This window comes from Saimiri boliviensis, chromosome 1 (assembly GCF_048565385.1).
Source record: "Saimiri boliviensis isolate mSaiBol1 chromosome 1, mSaiBol1.pri, whole genome shotgun sequence".
NCBI lineage: Eukaryota > Metazoa > Chordata > Mammalia > Primates > Cebidae > Saimiri > Saimiri boliviensis.
In genome coordinates this window covers 6207370-6224216 of record NC_133449.1, presented here as the reverse complement: position 1 = coordinate 6224216, position 16847 = coordinate 6207370, and positions in this window count along the sequence as shown.

Here is a 16847-nt window from a genome sequence, read left to right as displayed (position 1 = left end):
ACCAGCATGATGGGTCTTTTCTAGATGCTTTCCAGAAAAGCTGGAACCATGATAGGGCCTAATTTCCTAAAGACTTCTATTTAAGATCTACTAATGTAGCCTGGGTGCAAAGCAGATCCTACAGGCTCTTGAGTGCAGAGTTTGGGCAGGCTCAGCTGTAACCAGTTCTCATCTCCTTCAGAGAGCAGAGGTGGATGGTACCTCAGTATGTCCGTATCAGACACCTGGCTGGTTCTGGAGAAGGGAACAAACATGCGAGTGCTGTGCACACCTTCTGAGTTGAGGCCCTTCCTATGCACTGTTCCCCTGGAGCCCAGGAACCCTGAGGCATGGCCTGAGAATGAGGTGACACAAGCGAGCAGCCTGGACTGCTGGTCCCAACAGGAAGACAGCTGATCTAGGAGTAATCTGGACAGAAGTCAGCTTTTTAAAGCCAGAAATAAAATTAATTCTGGGAAGCCACCTGAGATCACTGAGATTCTCTATTATGACACATAAACTGACTAACACATGCTTTTAAGGAAGAGAGACTGGAAATAAATGGACTGCATTTGACACAGTAAACCTAGACCAGGCTATTGGGAGCCCATGTGTGATGCAATTAAAGACCAAATAATCCGGACATTGGGAAATTTTGCAGTAACTGGGACTGAAGGTAACCATTGAGGTTGGGACACCCAAATCTCCCTCGGGGTCTCAGATCTCCCCTACTGCAGTGAGCAGAGCAGACTGAGGGTCTCCGTCACTGCCCCTGGAAAGCTGAGCCCATGCTTCCTGTAGGCTGCTCCTGGCCACTAACAAAGCGTGGCAGGGACAGGATCCCTCTAACAGGCAAATCGCTTGGGACCCCTACACTGATCTCTTGGTTGAGATTTTCTCAGGAATCCACTGGGCTTGGAGGCTCTTCCTACACAGTATTTCCTTCTCTCTTTCTCTTCCTGGATCCCAGACCCACATCTAGGTCCAAAGCTGTCCTAGCCTGCTCCTCTCCCCTGCCCCTTCACAAGCATCCCTCAATGTATCTTGTGTTTGTGTAATTCTGCCATGTTTAGAGCTTTCTGGAGGACTCACGCTGGCTCAATGGCCATACTGGGTCCACAAAGCCAAGCTATACTCTATGTACAAGAGTAATTTTCTTCTAGATGTTCCTGTGTCAATTATACCAAAAAGAATTTAACCTAGGGCCAGAAATAGAGCTTGAGAGATCAGGCTACCTCTGAGGTATGTGGTGGGCAGAAGGCTGAGAGGAAATTTTCCTTCCTTCTGTTTCTGGACATAAGAAATTGGTTCTATCTGAACTTCAAGGCATAGGTGACTGGGGCTTTGTGGTGACGTGTTATGAGCTACACTTTGCTACATGGGTGAGGGAAGCTGTGACACCTAGCAGAATCTAGGTAGAAACTCAGAGAAGATTTTGAACCTACAAAATAAATGCAAATTATTATCTTTTACTTCTGACTTTATTATACATAGATTTTAGTAAAACTTCATTGAAAGTTAGGCTTTTCTCTCTGCTATGAGGAAATAGAGGCAAGGCCATGAATAAATGTCAGATGAAGCAAGAGTTCTTTGATTCCCTGGAACCAAGGTCAAGATGGGGTGACAGTGGAGAACAGCAGGAAGAAGAAGTCATGATAAGAAGGAGACTGTTAGGGGATCAGGGGCGGAGGACAGGAAAGTTTGGGGTGGGCATCTGTTGCCCCCTGGAGAGGATCCTGGGAAGAAGGGCTTGCTCTTAATAGGCAGCACTTTTGCCTGATCTGCAGGACCTAGAATCAAATGATATAAACAAGGCACAGAAAGATTTAAATTAGAATTGACCTAATGTTATAATTTCCTTATGCTACTCATCGTGGTGAGGGCTTGCAAGGAATATCAACTAAATCATAAAGAATCAAAGCAATTGCATTTTTTGACACAAGACTGTTGAGAGTAAGTTTGTAACATCTCTCTAGCAGTGCACACACAGGGAGAGTGAAAGGGAAGAGGAATCAAAAACTGTTTCATTCCCAGAAAAACATACCCCACCGGCTTCCCTAGCTCTGCCCTTCTCTTTCTCTGAGCCATAATTTTGCTGTTTGTACTGGCTACTATCTGTTGCTCTCCCTACCAAGGAAATTCCTTTCATTTCTGTCCCACACCAAGGCCATTCTCTGGAGCTGGGAAAACACTTTGAAACAACAGCCCTCTTCCTTGATTTCTTTTCCACTGGTGGAAACTCTTTCCCGGGACAGAGGTGAACAGACTCTGGGAAAGGAGTCTTCCTTTCCTGGCCACTCTTCAGTGAGGGGTGCCCATGGGACCTGGTTCCAGTCAATGATAAAGAAGGGAGACCAACGGGTTACTTCTGTTAAAGAGCTTTCTCCTCTGTGAAGAGGGTTCTGTCAGTGAATGAAATCACTTGGGGTTGTCAAAAGCAGCTGAAATGGCTAATGAGTGGTTACCTTTTTCAAGCAAGAGATAGGACAACATGGACTGACAACTTAGTGCATACAAACGATGTGGAATCAAGAAAGTTACTACAAACCACTAGGTGCGGTGGCTCATGCATGTAATCCCAGCCCTTCGGAAGGTCCAGGTGGGTGGATCACCTGAGGTCAAGAGTTCAAGACCAGCCTGGTCAACATGGTGAAACCCAGTCTCTACTAAAAATACAAAAATGAGTCAGGTGTGGTGGCAGGTGCTTGCAATCACAGTTACTTGGGAGGCTGAGGCAGGAGAATCACTTGAACCCAGGAGGCAGAAGTTACAGTGAGCTGAGATTGTGCCATTGCACTTCAGCCTAGGTCACAACAGCAAAACTCTGTCTCAAAAAAAAAAAAAAAAAAAAAAAAGAATGAAGTAAAGGAAGAAAGGAAAAGAAAAAAAGGAAATAAAAAGAAAAGAAAAGAAAGTTACTACAAGCAAGCCAGGCTGGTCCCAGGAAAGTCAGACATTAGTCATTTCCACTATGTGTCTGCAGGCTCAGGTGATCTCCTGGTGTTTTTGGCTTTAAGTTCAGTTTGTACAATTGGCTTCAATCCACTTCCCTTAACTCCCTGACCTACAACAGCTCCAAACCCACCAAAGATCGAAGTCCCTTTTCAAAGTTTTGGCCTCATATCACACCTTTGGCTTAGCAAAAAGCACCACCATTTGTACTTCCTACCTCTGTAATGGTTTGTGCTTACTATTTTGATTATCAAGTGTTTAGCTGCTCTTGATAAACAGCCTACCAGTTTCTCCTGGTCTTGTAAATGAAACCTACATCTTATTTTAGAAATAAATACTTGGTTAGTAAGCACCCCACCAAAAGGGTGGGGGCCAGGGAGGTCCTGAGAATGCTGTAGAATCAGTGACACTGGTGCATTGGCCCAAACAGGACTTGGGGTCAGAGGTATGCACCCCAAAGCTGAGAGTCTTGCATGCACCATAATATCAATGTTTTCAGACATGAGATGAGAATGAAGTAATATGATATGGATTTTTGTACATTGCTGTCATCTAGCTTATTTGACTCAGTAATGCTATTAGAAAATCGGTTTTTAACAATAACCAGAATAATAAAACACTAATTCAAAATGGTACATACCCTAGAGAGTAAATATTAGGATATTGATTTAAAACAGAAAAATCAGTCACATGAACAGTGCTAAGTTTTAGCTGACATCTCAAAAACCAGGTAATAAAATTTATCACTCTTCAATTTATGATTATGGTATATGGTTTAATGTATAAAACAAGATACTTGATTTGGATAACAAGATGTCGTGAATGCATCCCATTAGACATTTATGATGCATTTACTTTATACCTTGTTATTCAAGATGTATAGCCACTCATCTTTGTCACTCAGGGTATTTCTAATTTCTACATTTTATTACACTAAAATATCTACTAAATTCATACGCTATTAAAAGGCTATATTGCCAAATAACCTAGAAGTTTAGAAGTAAATAATTCACCAAATGCTTACTGCAGTGAGACTGACATAAAGTCGTACTTCTTAAAATAAATGGGAGATTTAGAAATTTATTATAATAATGATGTATATAAAAACAACATCTGCAACAAAAATTGAATGCCTTTGGATAAATTAGAAAAAAAATATTTATGGACCACAGATATATTTATTTGCTATTCTTTTCACAAAATTGGTTTGCATTTCAAAATAATATCTCTATTTTGATGCTTCCATAAAATATGGAATTTAGGATATTAGGTCCGTGTTTTCTGAAAATATGAAACTTAAATGGTAAATTTCCATTTAGCTTAAAAGAAGTTAAAATCATTATGCTTATTAAGGTCTTACCAGTGCCAGCCATTGCACAAGCCAGTTACTCTCTAGCTGGGTCTATTTAAGCAAGAACCTTAGCCTCTCATACTCACTTTTCTTACATTTTCTTGTATTTAAAATGGAATCATGATTATGGGCTTGCAGTGTGGTGGGGGCTTCCCATTTGAAAAAGAAGAAATTAACAAAATTACTTTCGGTGAAGGGTGCTCTTTTTGATAATAATTAGCACATTTCATTTCCTGAAACCATCCTTGGAGATCCCAATACATTTCAGAGTGGATGCCTGACTCTGCATACTGGGCAGAAGATTTCATCTCCAAAATCTCCTCTGCTTATTTCCTGGTGCCCCTTTTCCTCTGGTCTCCCGTTGCATCTGCCCCCCTGCCCCAGGTCCCCCTGACTCTCCAGATACCTCCCCCAGCTCCATCATCACTCACGTGCTGTTCTGTGCCAAGTCTTCCCTCTCTCTGCCTGCCTGTCTCCATGGCCACTGGGCTTGGCATCTCCCAGGCCCACCTGGTTCCCCTGGGGAGAGGGTGATTGTCCTGTCTTCTTTCACATCACGTGCCCAGCTTCTCTCCTTACTCCATCCTTGGCACTGCCAGGTGTGGCTCAGTTTCTTTCAATATTCTCCTCAGGTGGCGCCACTGTTGTTGCCTGGTCTCGCAGGGTTCTCTATCTAGAATCTTCAATTCAGCCTACTGAAATCTCTTTGAATTGGGTGTCTCATTCCTGTCCAACAAACTCCTCCTCTGGGTAGGACTGACAGAGCCCCTTTCTCATGCTGTGCAGTGGGCGCCTGGCTTCTTTTGCTCTTCTCCATCCCTGCAGGCCATCCTTCCACTGGCGGGGCACAGGAGGCAGTCCCTCTTGGGCCCGTCAGTACCACACCTTGCACCCCCAGCCTTGTCCAGAAAAGTCTTTCTTGCTGAATCCTGTACTGTGACCCCATGCTGGCTCCTGACACTTACACACGTGCCTTTAATCCTGTCCCTGACATTTCAAAGCATTCTCCCCTCATTGCTTATCGTTGTAAGTTAGTTCTGCTTGCCCTCACTTCTAGATTTCAGCACCCTATTCATGGTCCACACTCTCATCCTGCCTTCATCCAGGAAGGGAGGCTAGGCAGTGAAGCCTGCGGTTGACAGACTCAGTACCTCAGCTCATCATGGGCAGACCCGTTTGGCCCCTAGGACCCACTCATGGTGGCTAAGGCACCCACGACGTCGGTGTACCTCCAGTGCCTGGTATGCAGACACTCTGATTTCTCATCAGACTCCATTGAATCTCTACATTCAATGACCTTTAGCACATCTTTGATCAATAAACTTAATATTTGTACTTAATCTATTCAATGTCTGAGCCTCACGTTTCCTGGAAACTACCTCACGTCGCTGTCACCAGGGTTTTCATCATTCTCCTGCCTCTCCCAGGTCCTGTTCTAGCCCTGAATCTAGCTCTAAGTCCAGCCCCAGAGGCTGTGCATCCAGGCTCAGCCAGCTAGCAGGGTGCTGACAGGCTCTTGCAAAATGCAGCTTGGGTTTTGGATTGTGGCAGGTGAGCTAGAGGCTCTCTTAAGAACTCCTGGAACCCCCACACCCTGGTGGTGCAGGGCTCTTTAAATTCAAACAGAGACTCTCGGAGGATATTGCTGCAGCTTTCCAGTCCATCTGGTTTGAACTGATCCTTTCAGTTTTGATTCAACTGGGCAGATGAAATCTCAGTAGTTTCAATATCCCATATTGGCATGGCTGACCTGACTCTAGGACGGAGCAAACGTCCCGTATGGTAGGATTTCAGAAACACTGGAAAGCACCAAATGCCTTTCCTGGCTTCACCCGCTACCCACATGTCCATTATGATTTTGTATTTTCTAATTTTGCCTGAAGTCTCACCATAAAAGCTTTAGTCCTTAGACTGAATGATCAGTGGCAATGTACACTGCGTCATTTTCAGTACCTTATACCCTCCTGAGAATGAAGAACCCATGGGCATTTCATGCCTGTGTAGTTATACATTCTTCCTTTTCTGCAAAGATTTAATGAAGCTACAATAAATTCAGTAACAGGGTAAAATAAATACATTCAAAATGTGAAAAATGATGATAAAAGTAGGCAAGACGAATCTAAATGAAGTAAGTTGGCACCAAAAAAGAGAGACTTCTCTATGCCACGATTTTATGTTTAAGACTTTTTTCCAAGATCAGTAGGGTAAGAGAATTTAGACATGTCTGTACTGTGGAGTGGCATAATTATTTTTATTTGACAGAAGAGGAAATTGAGGCTCTTAGAGCTCAACTGAATTGCCTTGTCATATATTTAGTGTATGATACAGCTAATGTTAAAACCCAGGTCAGTCTGGCTCCAAAATTATCTCCTAAACACTATGGCACTTGCTTCGAAACACAGTACTAGAAGTGAAATGTGTTGCCTTTGCCCTGAGCAAGCCCTGGATATGGATATTAAACAAAGAAGAGCTGTGGGCTAAGTTTGGGGGATATTTCTAGTTTATATACTTCAAAGGAAACGTAATCTTCCCCACACAGGTAATGCTTAGGATTAATTTTGCTTCACCAAAAGAAACAGCGGGAGACTAGTGGGATAGAACACAGGTACACTACGTTCCTTTCAGAGCGAGGCTCAGAGTGCTGCAGCATTAGTCACATTTATGCTGTCTGACTTTTTTTTTTTCCAAATGCCTCATTTAAATGCTGACAGATTGGTTGGCATCGTGAATGTCTTTGATATGTAATCATAAAATGGTACGATGTGTGAAAATGTGGCATGTAAAACTGCCACTCCTCAGACAAATTTCATGGTAGCATTTGATTGACAGTAAGGGCTTCTGCAAAAGTGATATCTGTTGAGGATGGGGGGTTCCATGTGGTATGTTGTTATTTAGATGATATTTAAAATCCTTTTTGCTCATTGCACTCTAAAAACTGAGAAAGCAGCCTGTGGAAAGAGAGAAACAACCTGTATCCCGGCCAAATTCTTCCTTTCTAAGTGGCTTGTGTGCTTGTGTTGACTACTTTTTTCTCTCTATCTCCAAATTAATTTTCATTTTAGAGCAAAAAACAACAAAAAAAAAACCCACAATGCCAGATTTTGTACATCTGGGAAAGAAAACAATATGAATATCTTTTTTCCCCCAAAATAGCACATTTCTTTTGTTTTGATGCTGAAACACTGCAATACGCATGATGGCTTGTCTCGGGACGCCAGGGAAAACCTACAGTGTACTCATCTTTTCTCATTGTCTTTCATGATTCTTAGTAGCTTGAAATCTTTCCAGAGGAATTCCTGGATGGAAATAGGCAAGTGGCAACAATTTCAGCAGAATATATATTTTTTTTTCTGTTGGAAGAATTCTAGCAAAATGTTTTGTTTCCTGGAGGGCTTTCTTGGAGAACAGAAGCCTGGTCTGACTGTGCATTTGGTGTTCCTGGCTCGACAGGAATCAGTGAGCTGGCCGGTGGCTCAGGTCCGGCACCTGCAGGCAGGGCTCCCTTGCACACCTCAGTGGTTTAGGAATCGGACCTTGAATGCACTCCTTGCTCTCGTTCGACAACTCCCTTGGCTGCTTTCTTGACATACCTGAAAGCAACTGTCATTCACTCCGCTGCTGTCTATATAATTAAGAACATACCATCCTCTCAGAAGCAAGAAATGCAAAGGTTCATTTAAAGTAACTAAACAATAAATAAATAAATAAATAAATAAATAAATTGTCATCTTTACAGAAATGTGGAAATGACTCTTGAGTACCAACAAAATTGTCCACTCGGATGTCCCTTTTAAATCAACTGTTAAGCAGGTGTTTTTGTTTGTTTGTTTGTTTTTTTAATTGCATTTTAGGTTTTGGGGTACACGTGAAGAACATGCAAGATTGTTGCATAGGTACACACATGGCAGTGTGGTTTACTGCTTTCCTTCCCCTCACCTGTATCTGTCATTTCTCCCCATGCTATCTCTTCCCACCTCCCCAACCCCCCATCCCTCCCCCATTTCCCCCCAACGGACCCCAGTGTGTAGTGCCCCCCTCCCTGTGTCCATGTGTTCTCATTGTTCAACACCTGCCTATGAGTGAGAACATGCGGTGTTTGATTTTCTGCTCTTGTGTCAGTTTGCTGAGAATGATGGTTTCCAGGTTCAGCAGGTGTTTATCAGTTTGTGTGTGGGTGTTCAGATTCGTTTGGTATTTGTTTCCTTCTCTCTGAAATAGTGAGAATTTTAATCACAGGAATGAGAGGCATTTTTTTTTACTGCCATTAATTTGATAGAGGAGTCACGAAAATGACAAGCAACACATCTATGAAATTATTATTTGATGGATAAATAAGTAGACCTGGCATCTTTCCATAAACTATCTGGGGACAAAGGTAGAAAAGCTTAAATCTTCTCCTTTCAGGTGAAAGCAGTCACCGTGCTCTAGCTACCATTTATTGAGTAGCAACAAGTGCCAGCCACATTGCAGGTGGAATGTCTTTTCTACCCAGATAGTTTATGGAAAGATGCCAGGTCTATTCATTTATCCATCAAATAATTCTCTCAGTAACCACAAGCAATGCTGTTGTCTTCTTTCCTAGGTAAGAAAATGGACTCTCAACAAGCTTCACCAACTTACCTATGTCCACTACCAACAACCAGCAGAGTCTGGATTTAAGACCTTGGTTTCCCGGCCACCCACTAAGCAAGTGCTTGGTGCAAGCTGCCTCCTCTAGCATCCTGCCAAACATTACTTTTCCCTGCACTGGAATAACAGCTGCCTGTCAGCAAGCCCACAGCTGGCCACTTCACAGACAGACCTTTTTAATTCATAAGGTATAGGCTTGTGGTGCCTCCTTGATTTTAGTATCTGGATTAAACAAGAGACGTAGTTCAAGTCTGAGGTGATTCTCTGAAAGAATAAGTTTGATTTTACTTTAAAATGCTTTACCATCTGCTGGGCATGGTGCCTCACGCCTGTAACCCCAGCACGTTAGGAGGCCAAGGCCGGTGGATCATGAGGTCAGGAGCCTGACTAAGATGGTGAAATCCAGTCTCTACTAAAAATAGAAAAATTAGCTGTGTGTGGTGTAGGTGCCTGTAATCCTAGCTACTTGGGAGGCTGAGGCAGAGAAGAGCTTGAACCCATGAGGCAGAAGTTGCAGTGAGCTGTGATTGTGCCACTCCAGCCTGGGTGACAGAGCGAGACTCCATCTCAAAAAATAAATAAAGAAAGAAAAGCTTTACTATCTCCATTTGGGCTTAATGCTGAAACCATGTGGATCACAGAATTGCAGGGACGCAGTGGTGCACAAATCGTGCAAGTGAGATACAGCTCGTGCTGTTTAAATTACTGTTTCTGCAGCTTTGACAATTACAAATACTAGTGAGTTTTTTTTGTAATAGTGTACTTTTCTGCAGTAGTTAAAAATAACTCTCCCTAGGCTACAGACAATTACTTAATTGTTTTAGTCTTCTTTATAAGGTGTTAAGAGGACACGTGTAGCCAGATGGCTTTACCTATTATCTGATAAAAGTAAATAAATTATGAATAAAGCAATTAATGAAAAATGAGATTGAAGTAGCATACTTTCTACCGAAATAGGAAAACTCAACTTATGTAATATTGGCGTGAAAATATTTACTATATGTATAGTTTAAAGAGAAAGGTTTGAAAACAAAAAAATATTTTCAAGATAAAATATATAATAATTTGAAGGATTATTTAAAAACAATCCTTTTCCCTAGCATTGTGAAATGGAAAACACCCGGGTATTTGTTTAAAACCTACAAAGCTTCAAAAAGTGGTTTTTAGCAAAAACAGCATTGAAACTCCAGAAAAATTACATAATCTATTCTAGACTCATTTTATCTGATTGTAAAAGGGGAAGATTATTGCTTACTTCAAAATGATTTTTAATAAACATTACAGAAAACAATAAAGGGATTAGAAAAATTACATTCAAGATGACATATAAATTCACACAAATGTTTGCCTTATCGTACCTAAAATATAAAACAATTATTAATAAAATATTTTACTATATGTGGCTATGCATTCATACATATACAACCACAACAATAAAGTAACACATCTTCCTAACTTGGAAAAGAATGGACACGCACTGATAAGCTTGCTCTGAAGTGCTGCAGTTATGTAGTCCTGAATATAGAAACAGGAACCAGTCAATGGTGGCCAGGAATTCAACTAAAGCGGATCTCCGGGTCTCTCAGACGAACTGCGCCTGTATTCAGCTCACTGGTCTAATGCGCAGTGAATGAGTTTTCTCATTTCTAAACCAAGGCTGGAAATAGTTGTTACCACCAGTGTGTCTGCGACTGAGCTCTGGGCTTGGCGGGAAGAGCCATATACACTGTAACCAGGCTAAGCCACAACCTCACTCAGGTGCCTGAATTAAAATACCATTTGCAGATGTCAGCTGCAAACTGCATATTAATTTAAATCTAAACTGAGAAGACAACCACAAGCCTTGAGACTTCATGGGGAAATTTGAGATAGGATTGAGAAGGAGAGAGGATTACTCAGTATATTCTTTCAAGTAAAAAGTGCACATAAAAAGCTAGTAAGAGGAAAAGAAACTGCCAAAGGGGAGAATTTACTCTCTGAAAATAGAAATAATAAAGCAATCCAGAAATGGCTGTAAGATAAGAATGCTGAAGATCTTCAGAGTGATGTTAGAGACGCGGGTATCATGATAAATACCTGAAGGCATGAAACAACATGTTTCCACGCACAGGAACTAGAAATCATGAGGTTAACATCCAGTCATTTGCACAATTCCCAGTCCACAGTGTTATTCAATATGCTACTCATTGCTATGACTAGTAATATTATTAATAAATTATTTTTCTCTCTCTTCCACTTACTCCTAGTGAAAAGGAAGTGAGAAAGAAACAGGAACAATACTGCCTGCTTATTTGTTTTAACATATCAAATCATGAAAGACACATGTCAAAAGGGCAATACATTTCATGGCAGCAGAAGAAACTCCCTCTGTGGACCCAAATCCAGTGGAGTACACATAACTTATAAACTGATTTTTTGAAAAGCACTTTAATATCTTGGAAAATTGTCCTAAGGGCGTGTATCAAATGAAGAAACTTTTTTTTTTTTTCAGTAAAATCTACTAAATCTCAGTGAGAACCATGAAGGCCTCTGGCATTTGAACCATGCCCCACGTCCTGCTGCCTCCCTGCACTGCCAGCTCCCAGCTCAGTGTTGACAGAAGCGCTACTTGAGGTGAGTGAGAACGCAAAGATCAGACTCCCTCCTTTCCCCTCTCAGGCCAAAGAGGGTCGTTGGCATTCCTAGTCCCAGTCTAGTTCCGTGACGTGGAGGCTAAATTCCTGGCATGTACTGCTGAGAGGTCAGGTTGTCTTCTGCCCTACCCCGACTCCCAGAGCACATGGCCTAACCTGGCTTGACTGGCTAGGATTACTGGGATCACAGCTAAGGAAGTCAAACAGAGAGGACCAGAGGCAGCAGCCTGCATCCAGCATCCTGGTCTTGTAAAGTAGGAGTGCCACTCAGAGAGAAGCAGAATTAAAGGGAGAGTAGACAACTCAGCGATTACAGTTGGAGACTTCAGTAGACCACTTTCGGAAAAGGAAGGTAAAACCAGACATAAGATTAACAAGGACATAAGAGACTTAAAAAAACGAAAACCAAGCATACCTAATTGATGTCTTTAGAATACTCCACCCCAAAACAACAGACTATATACATTCTTACCAGGAGCACATAGAAAGTTCTTGAGGCTACACATATATACTAGCTCACAAAAGCCTCAATATATTTAAAAACCTTAAAATAATAAGAAATATAGTCTCCAATTTTAATGAAATAAAATTAGAAATTGGTAGAGGAAATTTTGAAGTTACAAATATATGGAAATAAGACTCTTCTAAAAAATGTGTCAAAAAACCAAGAAAAATTAGGAAATATTTAGAATGAAAGAAAATGAAAACACAATATACTAAAACTAATTGGGTACCACTGAAACATCACTTAAGAGAAAAATGTTTAGCTGTGATATAGTTTGGATGTTTGTTCCCTCCAAATCCATGTTGAAATGTGATCCCCACACTTGGAGGTGGGTCCTGGTGGGAGGTCTTTGAGTCATAGGGACTGACTCCTCCTGAATGGCTTGGTGCACTCCCTGTGGCAGTGAGCTCATCCACGACCTGGTCATTTGAAAGAATCTGCACCTCTTCATCTCTCTCTTGCTCCCTCTTTAGCATGGTGCACCTGCTTGCCCTTCATCTTCTGCCATAATTGTAAGTTCCTTGGGACTTTCACCATAAGTGAATGTCCACACCATGCTTCATTGACAGCCTGCAGAACAGTGAGCCAAAATGCTCTCCTTTTGAATATATAAATTACCCAGCCTCAGAGATTCCTTTATAACAACACAAATGGACTAAGAGGCAAATCCTTATTATAAAAACAATGAAAGATCACAAATCAATAATTTAACAGTCCACCTTAAGATACTGGAAAAAGAAGAGCAAATTAAACCTAAGACAAGCAGAAAGAAGGAATCAATAGAGATTAAAGAAGATCTTAATGATATTAAGAATAAACAATTTAAAATGAACAAAAAACAATTGGTTCTTTGAAAACATCAGAAAAATTGGCCAAGTTTTAGCTACACTGACCAAAAAAAAGAGATTTAAATTAGTAAAGTCAATACTCTAGAAAAAAATAAGAAAATTCTGTGAACAACTGTATGCCAACAAATATGTATCTTAGATAACATATACAAATCCCGAGAGAGACACAAACTACCAAAACTCACTCAGGAAAAAATAGAAAATCTAAATACAACTGTATTAAGTAAAGAGATAGAATTAATAATTAAAAATTCTTCACAAAGGAAAACCCAAGGATGATTTTACTTGTGCATTTCACCAAACATTCAAAATGTTTCCAGACACTGGAGAGGGATATTGTTTATCCTGTTCTTCAGAGCTAGTAAGGTTAAAGACCTTCAGAATTTTTTTTTAATTAAGGAAAAAGAGAACATAAATCACAAAAGTAGAAAATCAGTCACTTTAGAGAATTCTGTGTTGTTTTTTTTCTTTCTGCTTAGATATGGCTTAGGTTTTTTAATCATATAAATAAGGGACATTCCCTGCATTGGAGCCTTTCTTGGCCTCTGTCCTTTCAAAGAAACTGTTCAAAAAAAAATTTTTTTTAAGTTTGTAACACTTTAATTTACTGAATCAATGGAATAAATCTTTATTGGGACTTTTTGCTTGCCATCCACTAAGATGAAAAGACAAATTAGTTCAGTACCTCAACATAGAAAGCTCACAATTATGTGGGGAGACAGAATATAGTGATCATAGTCATGCTGCTTTGGTAGCAGCTGAAACATATCCAAGGTTTACTACAGGTGAGGCACTATGCTCAGTGCTGTATATCCACGGTTTTCTTTAACCTTTCCAGTGATTCTGACTCCTCTTATCCTCCCTGGGCTTGTGAGGAAACAGAAGCATGAATGCTCCCCTGCTATCTGAAGACCAGACCCCTCCCAGCACATACTTGGTATCCCGTGTCAATACTGTGGTATCCCTGGGAAACTTAAGTGTGTAGAGGAGCAGCCGTGATAGATTTGTTTTTAGCTCTTCCATTTCCTGGTTTAATGGTTTTAAAAATAGGCTTTTACTCAGAGGAGCTCATCTTTTTCCTTTGTACTTCACTCCTTCCTTAATGACCTTAACTTTATTATGATCTGTCACTTGTTCTCCAGTATATGATGTGGCTATTTCTCTTACTATATTGAAATATTTGTACCCCTATTCATATTTAGAAGTGCCTTATAAAGCATATTAAAAAACCCACAAAAATATGCAAAACCATATTATTCAAAAATCTTAAAAGTGTGTTAGAATCTAACAGGAAACTTGCACCCTCCAACCAAAAAAAAAAGAAAAGAAAGAAATTACTTTCTCCTTAATGTTTCCACTTGAGAATTTTGATAACTATAGATTAAGTCTAAAATTAATTGTCTGTCTGTGGTTCTCTGGCAACTGTAGTTTTCAAGGCCACTAGAAACAAGGAACAAGCCAAATTTGCTTCTTGGATATGCTAGTCAAAGCCATGAGTATGCCCAGGATAACATATCATTGAGTTTCTCATGGCCACGTTGATCCAGGGGGTTCCAAATATATCTCATGATCTGGCTGAATAGCATCACTAGTGGCATGACAAAAATGTACATTTCAACACTGCACACCAGTTTTTAAATTTAAATCCACAGGAAAATCTTTACTCTCTATATCCTTTTCCTTACCCTAAAGGTTTCTGAGATGCCAATACATAGCTAGGTTGGGATCCACTGGTTAAGGCAATAATGGTGGATCATAACCTCTAGAGAGCCATGATTAAATAAACTCATCCCTGGTGAGATCCATTTTTCACCTATCCATACATCAACTGACTCCAAAATCTTTGTTTCTGATACTCCTTACACAAAAAGTTCTCAAAATGTTGTCCACAGACCGCTAAGGAAACCAAAGACACCTGTAGGAGATTCATCAAATTAAATTTAATTTCAAAATACCACTAAATAATTAGTTTTCTTTTTATCTGTGCTGATATTTGCACTGGTTGTACAAAAACAAGAGTGGACAATTTGCTAGTGCCTTTGCACAGTAAGATCAAAACTATACTAATGTTATTGAATTCTACACTACTGCATATTCACAGAAAAGAAAAGAACCAGTTTTATCAATAATTTCTTTGATGAAAAGTTTTAATTATTCTTCTTAATAAATATTGACCCTATGACCATGTGTTTTTAACATTCTGTGTGATGGAATGGAAAGTATACATAAAGCACTTCCGCTGCATACTAAAATATGTTAGTTGTCACAAGAAAAAATATGTGGGCAATGATTTGAGTTACAAGCTAAACTACCTATATTGTACATGGAACACAATTTTTACATTAGAAAACAACTGACAATAGAAAAGTATGGATTATTAAAACAGAAGTGGTATCCTTGTTTCTCCAAAACCTACTGAAATGATAATAATTAAAAATAATTTAGAAGACATTTTCCCAAAAATAAATTGAGAGAAACTGTCACTTTAAGAAAAATAAACTATGATATTTGTCACAGATGATAGAATTTGAGCTCTGAAGCAAAAATTAGGACTTTGCATTATTGCTTGAGTCTGCCACCAGGAGCTTGACAGCTTCCCAATATTTAAAGATGTCTGATGAAATTGATGGTGACATTAATGCATTGCTCCTTGATATATGCTCCTAAGCTAACACTTGGAAGATCTGTATATACCAGTATTTTCCAAATACCTAATACATGACACTACAAAATCAAATATGGGCAAGGATGATTACAAAATCAAACATGGGCCAAGATCTGTTCAAACCGCAAAATAAGCATATGAATCTTAAATTAACAAAGTATGAAAGGTTTATTAACATAGTTTCAGTTTCTACATTGCAAAAAACCTTTAAGAAACTAGTCTTTGTAAAATATAGGTGTATAAAATGTGAATGTGGTTTTAGAGAAGAGTATATCTGAAAATACTATTAAAATCCTCCTTTCTTTGTAAATGTATGAGCCTGAATTTCCTTTGTTCTGGTACCAAAATATCCCAAGCCAGAAAATTAATGCACATAGGAGAATCCAACACTATTTTATAAAGCTTGATGTTGCAGATACCTGTAAAATGATTAAAAATTTTTAACCATATATTAATTGAAAGATCTTTTTAATTATATATATTATTTATTTTGTCAGTAACAGGTATATTATTGCTATTTTCAGCTAATAAGCTTTTTTAAAGTTTTCTTTTGTAATATGTTTTAATATATAATATGAGAAACATTAACAGATATTACTCACATAAACAAAATCTCCATGGGGTCCCCAATAACATTTTTAGACTACAAAGTGCTCCTGATACCAAATAAACTGGAGAACCATTCTATGATATTTATTTGTCCTTTGTTTTTTCATCAGTATAAAATGGGAAAATGGTTCTTTGCCTATTCTAAGATAAAGTAAACCTCATTTTGTGTTTACAGGTATGTTGCATACTGCTCTGAAAACATAAGGCTTAGATTTCCCAGGATGGTACTGCTTTCAATGCCCTTAAAGTTACATTATCAATATATTGTCAGAGATGTTCTTGTTCTAGATCCTCCCATAGGAAGTAGAAAGGGATGAAATAGGAGGAAATTAAAAGGGAAAAATTTCTGTTCAGGTCTATCAAAGTTACTACTTACCGCCAGAATATGTGATTTTCGTCACATATTCTTCATGTTATGTGCTCTGCTTGGACTCTTCTCTGCTTGCATCTCCACTTGAATAATTCCTCTCATTTTTTAAGACAAAGTTGAAGAAATTTTCCCTGATGTTGTTCCCTTCTTCTCCCTGTATGCTGCTTTAACAACAGGCAAATTCCTATTTAAAGCATTGATTCCAGGATATTATATTTGGAATTATGAGTTTAGTGGGTATAGAGTTCTCAAGTAACAAGACTAATTGGCAAAAAGATTAGCTATAACTAAATTGAATGTACCTCA